Source organism: Saccopteryx leptura, chromosome 3 (assembly GCF_036850995.1).
Source record: "Saccopteryx leptura isolate mSacLep1 chromosome 3, mSacLep1_pri_phased_curated, whole genome shotgun sequence".
In the NCBI taxonomy this organism is placed as follows: domain Eukaryota; kingdom Metazoa; phylum Chordata; class Mammalia; order Chiroptera; family Emballonuridae; genus Saccopteryx; species Saccopteryx leptura.
In genome coordinates this window covers 316,519,356-316,532,459 of record NC_089505.1, presented here as the reverse complement: position 1 = coordinate 316,532,459, position 13,104 = coordinate 316,519,356, and the positions used below count along the sequence as shown (strand labels likewise).

Genomic DNA, 13,104 nt, shown 5'->3' with positions numbered 1-13,104 from the left:
GCCCGACCGGGATCCACCCAGCACGCCCACCAGGGGCGACGCTCTGCCCACCAGGGGGCGATGCTCTGCCCATCCTGGGCGTCGCCATGTTGTGACCAGAGCCACTCTAGCGCCTGGGGCAGAGGCCACAGAGCCATCCCCAGCGCCCAGGCCATCTTTGCTCCAATGGAGCCTTGGCTGCGGGAGGGGAAGAGAGAGACAGAGACGGAAAGCACGGCGGAGGGGTGGAGAAGCCAATGGGCGCTTCTCCTGTGTGCCCTGGCCGGGAATCGAACCCGGGTCCTCCGCACGCTAGGCCGACGCTCTACCGCTGAGCCAACCGGCCAGGGCAGGAATAACATTTTTTTACTGTAAAAATTTGGCACCCGCCTTCTGTATGCCAGGCCCTGTGCTAAGTACGTTCCATTCTGTGACATGCAAGACTCACAGCCATTCTGTGAGGCAAGTGTGTTATTATTCTCATTTAACAGATGGGAAATGGAAGCACATTGAGGCATTGAAATATGCCTCCTTTACACCCCAGAGCTAGAAGATACGGGAGCAGGATTCAGGCATTAGAGCCGCTTGAGTCCAGAGCCTGCCCTGCATGCCTTCAGTGCTCCCGCCCCTGTAGAGAGCTGGTGTCATCATCCATTGCAGCCGGGGACTCACACCACATGCTCCATCAGATAATCCTGCTTCTTGAAAATCACTATAATCCTTATATCACTTCATTACCTAGTTCCCTGCCAGGCTCTGTTTTGAGTATTCCTAGTCTACCAGACATTCCAATTCTAGCGAGAGAGCTGAACCCAAAGATTGTATTAAATTGTCCTGCTCTAAGGGAACATTTGATAGATAGTTTTTGGAAGTTTTTTGGAATTTTCATTTAAAGAGGCTTTCCCGTATGTCAGAGAAGGATGACTCTAGAAGTGTTCTCTTTTGCCCTGCAAGTGGAAGAAATGGATATTGGAATGACACATCACTTTTCTAAGGTGTCAGGAAAAGTAGGTCACTTTAGTGTTTATCATAATGTTTGAAAAAGCTGACATTGAAAAGTGAGAAGTTGAATATTGAGTAGTTCTTTGTCCAAAAAGTAGCAGTGGATTACTGAAATATTTCCTGAGATGGACAATAGCTTTTTAAGTATAGTTTATTTTTTCCAGTGTCTCTTTAAGATAAATTTCGTTTTAATCATCAGTTTTAGCTTGATGAAAGGAGTAATTTAGTCTTTAAAGATATATTGGCTTCACTTATTAAAATGTTTTTTGCAGATATCCTTGTAAACACATGAAGACTCTAAAATCCTTGAGTTCTAGAAATGATGGGAGTGATCTTGGAGTGGGAGCTTAGTTCAGTAAGTAAAATAAATGAAGGTTTAAAAGCCTCAGTCCGTCTTTGAAGCTGTTAAAACAAAAGAGAAAAATCCAATCTCCTCCCTCTAGAAATCAATAAAGAAAAAAGAATGTCATAGAAGAGTTAGAGTCCCTTTAAGCTAATGGAGGAGGAAATTACATGATTAAATAAATTAAGTATTTATTCATTTGGAGACACGGGCATTACCTCCAAAGTGGCTTCTGGCAACATCTCCCAGTTTAGAGCCAATGGCCTCCTGTCACGGGCATACCAGGTCCTGGGTGCAAGATGTAATAACTATTGCTACTCTGCAGTGGCTAGCCACATGCTTCCTAAAGAATTTCGGGTGACATGGTCTCAAAAATAAGCTGACACATTATATGCACGTGTAACACTTCTCTTAGCATGTTTATTATAGTAATTATCCGGCTCTTGGTAACATTCAAGGCTGCCTCTGGCCTCCAGGTATCAGCTTTTTGGCCCTATAGATCCTCTCTTAATCTAGTAAATGGCTTCTGCGTGGCAATTTCCTGGGTCAACCCTTCAACTCTGGTCAGTTTAGGAATCTGTGTGCTGCTTGAAGGACTCGACACATTCTGTACATAGAAACGTGTTGTATAAGAAGCACAAGAATTTCAGGGCCAAAAGAATGTAAGAGATCAACCGTGCACAGGTCTGGGACTGCTGGAACGGTGTGGAAAGGAAGGTAGGCAGCCCGCCTGGGTACAGCCAGGTATCCATGGTCAAAACGGATGAGATGTCCTGCTCCTTCTCCTTCTCTCTCATTCATCTAGCCCACTTCGCTCTCAGACCTTCCTCTCCTTTGCTGTTTCCTGGGAGACTTAATCTGCTTATCAAAAACATTCTTGCCACTTTCTTAAAATATCCTATTCAATCATGCTTTCAGTGTGTGGTAATTTACTACAGTTGATCTTCAATTTTTCTTTTGTCTTCGCATTCTGTCTTCACTGTCTTCTTTGTCTTTGTGTCTCTTCTTTTTTTGAAAAGAGTAAATTAAAATCCGGCAGTGAGAAAAGTTTTAAAGATACACAGAACTTTTGGGGAAGGAACTTGACATTTATGTATCTGCCATACCCTCCCACCCATTATAGAAACTCTTCTAAAATTTCTTGGACAGATGATAAACTCTTATCTACACAAACCCTTCCTGCGATAAAAAGCTCACTCTTTACAAAAGAGTTAATTATATTTAGGGACACTTTTAATTGTTCAAAACTTCTTCCTTAAGTCAGTCTGCAAATTGCCTCTACAGTGTGTGACATTCATCTGATAGTATTTTCTCCAGCTCATTAAAAGGAACAGTGGCTAACATGTATTGTCTCCTGTGCTGAGATGGATCTCATTGTCATCCCCATGCATAGGTAAGGAATGTGAAGATTAGAGTCAAGGTCACGCTGTAGGTAAAGCTGGATCAAGCCAGAGGGGGGAATCAGATTGACCGTATCCTGCAGGATGCAGCCGACTAGCCCCCTTCTTATGGGACTATCTTCTAGGGTCGCGCATGCCCTCTGGGTCTCTGCTTTCCTCGTTGTTAACTTACCCCTTAGGTCCTCTGTAATCTGTTTGTCTCAGAAACCTTTCTTTCTGTCTTGCCATTGAAATGGTTAGTCAGTATTTTCTCATGTTCTACCTGGGTTCTCTGCTCCCATTGTTCCTGCGAATCCAGCCACAGGATCTCACCACTGTTAACTCTGAATCATGCTTTCTGGGTTGTAGAATGTTGCGAATGCCATACTGTATCTGTTTCATTCGCATCGTTATCTGCAGTGCCTAGAACAGTGCCTGGCACATGATAGGCACTTGACTGGTATTTGTCAAATGACTGAATTCCCTTCCTTAGTTATTATGTACTCTGAACTCTTGGCTGTTTTTCCCTAGGGTCTCTGATTCTGTTAGCAAACTTTAAATTCTCAGAAACAATACATTCTTCCTCTGTTTTATGGGTTATAAAATTATAAGTCATCAGATGATTTGCTTTTGGCAGAAGGAGAAGGAAATGGAGAATTGCTGTTTCCCCTCACTGTTCGGATTACCTCTGTAACAGTTTAAGATCTCCTAGAAAGTGACGCTGGTTCACTGAGTCCAGTACACATTCCCATAGCAACATCACTGTTTTTCTTTTCATCTTTCAGCATTGGCCACATGCTGTCTGGCTGTGCCCACCCTCAGACTCCCAGAGGCCCGATAGGTACTGCCTTGACCCTCAGCAGCACTCCCCCTTGCCATTCTTGTAGAGCTGGTATCATTTAAAAAGGTGGCCTCCAATGTCACAAGGCAGTTATGAAAAGCCCCACACAACTTCCTGATCCCTGGAAGCTGTATTTACTGCCCACTTTTATGCTTTTGGTTCTTGTTTTTATTCCTGTTTTCAGCACGTTAGTGTGAAGTCTCTCCTGCATTATGTGCATTTTTCTCTTTCTACTGTATTATTCTTACCAACATACAAATATATTGTGATTCCTTCCATCTTAAAAAAAAAATCCCTCTCGATCCTGCTCACCTCTCCAACTATCACTGCATCTTAAAACTCCTGAAATAAGTTGTCAACACTGTCTCCAGTTTCTTTCTTCTCCCTCTGTCTGAACCCCACCAGTCATTTTACCGAAACTTTTCTTTTTGAAGTCATCAGTAATTTCCACCATTCTAAGTCCTTGCTCTCTTTTTCTCTTTAGCCCCTGTACTTATCACACTACATATTTTATTTATCTTATACATTGGCATTTACATATATAAGCTCCATATATTGTCCATTTTGGTCACTACCTGGTAGGTAGTAGGTGCTCAATGAATGCTAGTGATGCTTCCCGTATTCTGGATGCTGTGTTGGTATAAACGTGCTTAAGCACGGCCCATTAGGGGTCTGTTCCCTGGAACATGGGCATTAGAGGAAGTTGTCTTTCCCCATTCAGTGGATCTCCATGGTCTGAAGGATTCATACCCTCCATAGGCAAGCCCAGGGGTGGGCTCAGGCTTTTTCAAGACAGAGTCTGATTTTTATATAATTAGGTGATGACTACATTGTTATTTTTCTGCTGTTTAGAAGATATTCTTATTTCTTAAGAAAGATATTAGCATAATTACTTTTCAGTAGGGAGGAGGTAGTCAAATTTTGAAAGCCCCTTAGAGAGTTTTACTAAAGAGCTTTTATTGTCACCGCCCCAAATTGGATTTATTGGGCCTATTATGTTTTCTGAATGCCTTCTTCTCACAAAGTTTTCAGAACATCTTCCTGCCTCTGACTCCCCCTCACTGTTTTATCCTCTGGCACAGAAAATACCGCTAACTACAGCTTCTTCCAACAGTGGGTACACAGATCTTGCCATTGCAGCAGAAAGGAGGTTTTGTTATGAAAGCAGCCGGGACCTGGTGTCGTACTGGGTACAAGTTGTAAGGAGGGCACGAGCTCCTGTTCTTTCCTCCCTTCCTTTCTGGCACATGTCCAAATCAGCCCCTCTTCACGCCTCACAGCCACGGATGTGTCCATGACTTTAGAGAACAGTCCAAGGGCACAGGTTTAGGATAGAGATGGACCTGAGGTTGACAACAAGCTCCTTAACTCATTAGCTTCAGGAAAGTCTCTTAAAACCTTTTAGGCCTTAGTTCCCAATCTGTTAGGTGGCACAAAGATACCTATTGGGTGAGACTGATAAAAATAAGGTGTCCGTCTCACCTGGCATGAGGTCTGGCAGAGGACGTACCCAATAAACAGGTGCTTCTGTATTTTTCAGACGTATTTGATTGTGCCCAGAATTTTGAGAGATCATAAAGCACAAAATATCAACAACCATCTTTTGCCACAAGCAAAATTATTTTCTCATGTTAAAAATAATAGAAAATGCCATTTCTTGCTAAAATAAACAAAATAAATGCTGGAGACTGAGGGGGAAAAAAAACTATTTCGCAAAGCTAACTCCCTTTTTTCACTTTGGATGAATCATGTTTCCTTAGTAAACAGAAATGCAAAGCTTAAAACTGAATCAAGATGAGGTGCATAGTATTCTGAAGTAAAAGCATAAAGGAATAGAGTAGAAAAGTACATTATACTAGGATGGATACTGAAGGCAGAGTTTTCAGATCTAATGAAAGATTTTTCCAGCAATGTCTATAGTTTTTTATTTTAAGTATTTATCTGATCTAATTTTTTTACTGTAGATTTTCAATGATCATAATCCTTAGAGAGCCTATTAGGTGAGTTGCTTTGTTTGTTTGGGCAGCAAAAGTAGGAAGGTGGGGAAGTAAGCAAAGCCTTTTTGGTAGTTTGAGATTTTTATTCTTGTATGCGAAGGCAGAGGTACGTTCTGAACTGGACACGTGTTAGGCCAGGGTTCCTACAAGAGTCTGAACTCCTCTGTCTACCGGCCGTAGGTGCTGGCCTGGGGCGGAAGAGAGCCAGGCGTGGGTCAGGGCATCACCGCTGCTCTGATAAGAAAGACCATAAGGGAAGTGCCGAAAAGGAAGGACAGGAAGGATTAGACATAAAATGAGAAGTCAGAAAAGGCTTCCCAATGTGTGTGGGGGACAGGCTCTCCAGCTGGGAAGACTGTGGTCAAGGTCTGGCCCAGGAGGGCAAAGCGGGGATCCTGAGCAGGGAGCCGAATGTGGAGGCAGGACCAGAGAATATAGCCAGAGGAAGGGTCCAGGTGACAGGTGAGGATGGACAGGTGGGAGAGGACCTGTGACTGCAGACCCAGATGTCTCACTCTAACACCCGTGTCTCCCTCTCCCGCCTCACACTGTGCCTGCCACCAGACACAGCTAGACTCTCTGCCTGCTGCTGTCAGTTTCAGCGAGCTCACAGGCAGAGCTGAGACGGGCCAGGCAAGGTGGAGTGAGCTGATTAGTCACGCCTAGCTCCTTGTCACTTGAACCCAAAAATAATATTTCAAGTGCAAATTGTGGTGAAGACTTACCTTGTACCATTCTAAGCCCAAAAATGATTCATGTAAGATGTGTTAAGTGCTAAGACTAAAATAAGTTCTGCAGACATAGGTGTCTGTCGACTCCCATGTCTTATTTTAAAAATTATTTTTCCCACAATCCAGGAGTCCTTAAAAATGAAAAAAAATACTCTTTGTCTTTTCTGAGAGCACTTGAAGCAAAGAACTAATTGTTCTAACAGTTGCTGTATTAAGAGCGATTCAAGAGATGGAAAATAATTCCAGGTGTTCCTTTGCTAATGAGAGCAGCTGTATTTGTTTTTGTTTTTGTTTTTTTTTCTTTTAAGTGAAACTACAGGTTCTGCTTTAAAATTTTACCTGGTACTGACTCTTTTTGCACCATATGTGTGTTCTGGGCACTGTCATTAGGATGTGCATAAACAGTTTCTGCGCATTCCTGTGCACCATGCTCTCCGGTCAACAGGAGACACTCGGAGTGTTGTTTCAAATATATGAACAGTATATTTTCAAGTTTCACTTCTCAGGCTTTTTATCTGACATTTTTATCGAGCCTTTACAATATAAAATTGATGTGTGAGACATTCCACTGAGTGCTTATTAGCATTTTAGTTAACTCTGTCTGCACATTTCAGTGAGTGTCTGCTATGTGCGTGGCAGGGGGCTATAGTAGAAATAGCAATAAAAAGCCTGTGATTGGTCCTGGCCTGTTGGCTCAGCGGTAGAGCGTCAGCCTGACATGCGGGGGACCCGGGTTCAATTCCTGGCCAGGGCACATAGGAGAAGCGTCCATTTGCTTCTCCACCCCCCCCCCCTTCCTCTCTGTCTCTCTCTTCCCCTCCCGCAGCCAAGGCTCCATTGGAGCAAAGATGGCCCGGGCGCTGGGGATGCCTCCTTGGCCTCTACCTTAGGTGCTAGAGTGACTCTGGTATAAATAAATTTAAAAATAAATAAATAAATAAAAAGCCTGTGATCCCAGCTCTCCAAATGACCTGTGTAGTAGGGTAGATTGAAACTACAGCCTTATTGCTCTTTTTAATAATCATATTTTCATCAAAGTTCAGGTAACTTTGGTATATCTACAGCCGGTGATGTCAAAAAAGAAAATCAAATTAATGGAACCCAATTTGTAAACATCTACCTTGAATGCTTGTGCATTTAAGCCATGGTTATTTGATTTAACAAGTGATTTCTTTTCCTTCTGTGGGAAGCTAGTACTAGCAGCAAATGGCCAAATGAGCAGATTTTAGGAACTAAACTATAATTAGTGTGCTTTCCTGAGCCATCATATTTCAATATAAAGCATTTAAAAATACATCATTCATATCTTTTTAAGAGCCGAAGGAGTAGTGGGTCATGATGAGGTGGGTCAAGGTGTGCCTATGCAGACTGGGGTGTCAGCCCACAGCCGCTCAGTAGCTGAGTATCTTAGACAACTTTCTTAGAGTCTTTGGACATCAATTACCTCAACTATGACATTTAGATAATAACACTTGCTTTAGAGATATTGGTGAGACTATAAAAAGTTATGATGCACTGGCCGGTTGGCTCAGTGGTAGAGCATCAGACCAGCAAGTGGAAGTCCCAGGTTTGATTCCTAGCCAGGGCACACAGGAGAAGCGCCCATCTGCTTCTCTACCCTTTCCCTCTCCTTCCTCTCCATCTGTCTCTTCCCTTCCCACAGCCAAGGCTCCATTGGAGCAAAGTTGGTACAGGCCCTGAGGACAGCTCCATGGCCTCTCCCTCAGGCACTTAAATGGCTCTGGCCGCAACTGAGCGACACCCCAGATGCGCAGAGCATTGCCCTCTGGTGGGCATGCCGGGTGGATCCCAGTCAGGCGCATGTAGGAATTTGTCTCTCTGCCTTCCGGCTTCTCACTTCAGAAAACAAACAAACAAACAAACAAAAAACCTTATGAAATGCTTTAGTATGGTTCTCAGAGCATCATATATGCTTAATAAGAAATGGTCATATTAACAGGTAATGTGCAAGCAATTCACAATGAACATGATTCACACTCCAAAAAAGAACTATTTACTTTTCTCCTGGTCAAGTTCAAGTGTTTCACAACTTTAACATTATTTTAGAATATATTTTATTCTTTGCCCCAAGGCTGTTCACTAGGAGTTAAAAATATTTTCAAAACTATATCCTCTATCTCTGTATGTATGTGCTATGCAGTTACCATAGGGTAAAAGTTTACACAGTTAAAGGAAAAAGCAACATGCAAAGTGCAGATGCTTAAAATTTATGTTGGTGGGAGAACTAGATGCAGGGTGCCCAGATCTGCCCAGCCCTGGGTTCTATGCAGGGCTGTCCAAGTGTCATTCGTAACTACTTACCCTCTTATTTACACACAGTGGATCAGACCACTTTGTAAAGGGGTAATTGTGAGGATGATGGTTAGTAAGCTCTCAGCACCATGTCTCTATGAATTGCTTCTAGAGTTATAATCCTCGAGTTCATTGAGACGTTATTACTGCTGTCGTTAAGGGTGCTCCTGTTCCGCCTAGCTGGGGAACCAGATAACTGTTAGACTCACATAACCAAGGTCTTCTAAAACCTCTGATTTAAGTGCTCCGGTTTATCAAAATGGACAATGGTCTTTTGAACGCCCCATCCATTTAGAGTTTGGCCACGGCCTCATCCATTCCCACAGCTGAATATAAAGCCATGTAAAGCTCTCTCCGGGAGAGGACAAAAGTGGCCAAAAGTGGGATCATTTTATGTTTGTTAGGATAAGGCAAACATTCCTATTGGATTTTCATTAGGAAGTCTAGCAGTCCTGCTTTTTAATTACTTCTGGTTATTTTCATCAGGCAAACCATTTGATTTCCAAACGATTTTGGCACTGGCTGTGCACAGCATCCATTTGTAATCGCAGGTGGAAGGTAGGGCTCCCCTGCATTCATCCAAGTCAGCGGCCCTCTTACAGCAACGCTTTCTTCACCTTCGGCCAAAGGAAAGTGTTGACCCAGAGTGTGATTTTATTTTCGTCTGATTCTTACTTCATGTTCATTGTCTTAAGTAGGAGGAAGACATTTTAAGTGAAACCCATAACCTTTTTTTATAATGAGTTTACTTACAAAGAAGCACATGAAATGAGTATTCTAAATGACTTTAGAGAGTGACATTAAAGAATCCATCATGGATTGAGATTTGATCTGCTATTTTTCTCCAAGAAACTTTAGGTTTGATTTCATTTTTAATAATGGCTTTATTATTTACTCTAGCCTGTTTCACTCACATAAGTGTTAGCTTTGAAATTTGCAACCACATATTTTCTTTGTAACTCAAATAAAAATGGGGTCAGGTGAGTGACCTTTTAGACAGAAACTGCACAGTCAATCCACTTTAACAAAAGTAGCACACACACTATCACTTGAGGGTAATGGAATCATTTTAAAACAAAAGATCATTCAGTAACCCTAAAGCTTGAAATCTAATAATGGTGATTATCAGTGCCAAGTTGTGGACACTGGGGACGAAATTTAATAACAGCTTACCATTTACTGAGCAAACCTGGTGCTGAGGCCCATGCTGAGCGCTTTCTATGTGTTGTCTCATGGAATTCTCATATCAGCCCCATGAAATGTAGGATTCATTACTGTCAGCACTCCATAATGAGGAAACCGAGGTACACTGAGCTTGAGTCGCTTGCTAAGGGTCTCAGAACTGTAAGTGGAAACCCATTTGACTCTTGACCTGCCTCTGAACTGAGGCCAGGCACAGCATCAACAAGCAAACAAGCAGCAAGCCTAAAGTATACTGCATGGACCAAGTTTGTCTCTGGCCTGGATTCATTAGGGGATAGAGAGGAAGGGGGTCTTTTTCCTGTGTCCTAAGAAGTCACTCTGCTGAATTCTCCTTTCTGTCCTTGGGATGGAATCTCAGACAGAACCCATAACTTCTTCAGTTCGTCTTAAATTATTCAAAATCCTCAGATCAGTTTCAGGCATCCAAGAGCCCAGTCCAACATCATGATCAAAACTCCAACCTCTCCTCCAGTTTGATCTGCTCCTCCCTCTCCCAGATCAGGCCTGTGTTGGCTTGGAAACCTTGGGAGGAAGGGACAGGAAGCTTAATAAACATGGTTCTCATTTTTTCCTCTTTCCCTGCTCAAGCTCCTCTCCAACTCCTTATTAGGCAGCGCTTTTAACCTCTTGGGGTCACTCTGCATGGGTGTATGGATGTGAGGGGCAGGCAGCTTGTTAAGGGAAAGATGACAAGGTTCGTCTCCTTACCTCTGACTCCTGCAATCTGGTGTCCCCTGGGCATGGGGTATTTCAGAAAGCTCTTTCTCTTTGGGATTAGGTTCCGTGAGGGCAGCCACACCTCCCACCATAGGAGGGAGCTCACAGCCTTTTCCTCAGGGCAGAGCTGTTGGCTTCCTTTTTGGGGGGTGGGATTGGGGAGGCCAGGAGTTTCTTTTAAGATAACCTCTGACCATGTCCCTCAGCATGGTTCTAGAAAGCCCCCACCCATGAGTGTTTACTCATGGAAACACTCAGGCCTGAACTTAGTTCTGAGAGACCTGTCTCCCACTTTCAGAGGGCCCTGAGTCTCAGGCATTTTGAGATGAGAGTAGGAGCAGCTGGCCACTGTCCTACACACAGGTCTGAGCAAAGGGTTTGAAACTGCCCCTGTCCTACTCGGCTGAGGCGCAGTTGTCTCCCATTCCCGTTGCAATCTGCCTTGGCCCTCCTGACATCAGTGAAAACTGTGGGTAAGAAGTGGTCCGCCTGCACTCTTCCCTCCAGACTTGTTCAGGCCACAGTACCCCCTGGAGCAGCGGTCCTCAACCTGTGGGTCGCAACCCCGGGGGTCGTGACCCACAGGTTGAGGACCGCTGCCCTGGAGGATCTTTGCCAGCACCTACTCAGTGGACAGGAAACTCCTGTTTTGTGCTGCTCCCTCTATCAGTACGTATGCCTCCGCCCACCATACAAGAGCCTCTGGGGCAGACGTTATTCCATGGTTCCTATTCGTAAAGTCTATAGAAGGTAAGAGTTGGCTTCTCTGGCATCTTTACACGTTTCAACATTTGTTTCCTATGCTCTAGTGCAGTGGTCCCCAACTCCCGGGCCACGGACCGGTACCGGTCTGCAGAGAAAGAATAAATAACATGAAACGTTGTCAGAATAACAAATTTAAATACAGCCTGAATAATGAGGACATGCTCATTCCTCCTTTAACTTAGCCCAATAAATATCATAAGTTCGACAGTTATATTTAAAAATACCACAGTTTTTACACCGGTAGCATAATTTTATTTTGTGCATTTATCCGTCCCACCCTAAAGGCCGGTCCGTGAAAATATTTTCTGACATTAAACCGGTCCATGGCCCAAAAAAAGGTTGGGGACCATTGCTCTAGTGACAGTCTAGTCTAATAGAACTTGTGTGTCAGAAGAAATAAGACTTAAAGAGATTGCTAAAAAGGGGAAACAGTTTGACTGACATGAATAATTAAGCCAAAGGAGTGGAGAGCTAGGGCAAGGATTTATTTTTTATTGTTAAGTGCCATTTGAAGACCTGCTGCAGCCAAATGAAGGAATAAGCCCTAAAATGCCTGGGCTACTGGAATCAAAATTTAAATGTTATTAGGAAAAGCCCATGGTTTGGTTTCTATGAATGTACGAAGTGATCATGTTACTGACAAAAAGGTGATTTCATTTACGGCTTGGAGCTGATGGCTAAAAGAGAAGATGTGACTGTCAGTATTATAGGTGATGAGGTGTTTCACCTGGTGTTCATTCAGTAATTGAGAAAGATCAGGTCTTGAAAGGGTGGTAGTTTTGATTTAATGCTTATAGATGATTGGCTCTCTCATCTTGTTTCTGTTCAGGTTAGAGTGTGTGACTTTCATCTTTTTTGATAAATTCTTTTGTTACTCCCCCATTTATTTTTTCACTTTTGTTATTCTCCTTCTTCATTCTTTACAAGTTATTTTTACAATATAAGGGGAACCAATAAAAATGTACATTGGAAGGGGAAGGGAAAATGTTGAACAGCATGGCTCTTAATTAAAACGGACAAATTAATGTCTCCCAAATGGAACGGCACCGCTGCCTTTCACCCACAGAACTAAGCATTATTTATTAAGACATTTTGCTTCTAAATATAATGTTTATGATAACCACAATATTGTTAACTATTTGTGATACGTATTAAGGCAGGAAAGGCTGAAGTGTGAGTGCGCACAACTGGTTGGGAGGGCAGCCATGGTTCTGTCTGGCCTAAGCCTGGGGTACAAAGGCAGGTGGGATAGATGATTAGGTGAGCTTGTGCACCTTCCCGTGAACCACTTCTCAGCAGCCAAACTGGAAGCCCAGAATCATCCTTACTAACCCCGTTCACCCTCACATCCAGCCTGTCTCAAATTGGGTTCAGTGCACTTCTTGAAATTGTCTACACTTGTCTCCATCCCCAAAGACACCCTGATAAAGGTGACATTAATGAAATGTCTTTAAGCCCTTATTTTACCATCTCAGATTCCCTAAAGAGGTAGGTATGGTTATTATCCCCATTTTGGAGAAGGGAAACGTGAGGCACAGGAATGTTGAGTAACCTGCCCAAGGCTACTCAGCGATTAAGAAACAGCTAGGATGCAAACCCAAAGGCAGTGTCAGAATGGACAACCCCTCAGAGCCTGCCATCTCCCCACCCCTGGGCAGCTCCAACTGGCAGCTACTCTCATCTCTCCCCTCTCTGTGGCCAGGGGCAGGGGGATTTCTCAAAAATACCAGTCTGACCATGTCACTGATGTTCATTACCCTGCAGTGCTTGCCCTTTACTCTGTGTCTAATCCAGAATCCACCTGCCCCTTTCCCTCACTCCTGGTCAGTTTCTC

The 13,104-nt window shown here is 43.4% G+C and overlaps 1 protein-coding gene across 11 annotated transcripts in view; it reads left to right on the top strand.

The window, feature by feature from the left end:
* The window catches only part of FAM110B (family with sequence similarity 110 member B), a 162,949-nt gene that overhangs the window by 141,913 nt on the left and 7,932 nt on the right, over positions 1-13,104 (top strand). Inside the window, exon 1 of one of the 11 annotated variants that reach the window (XM_066379020.1) lies at positions 1,282-1,336. The exons of the other annotated variants lie outside the window; for them this stretch is intronic. The gene's annotated coding sequence lies outside the window, so the exon portion shown is untranslated. Of the gene's footprint in view, positions 1-1,281; positions 1,337-13,104 lie in introns of those variants that run through there. 11 annotated transcript variants of the gene reach the window in all.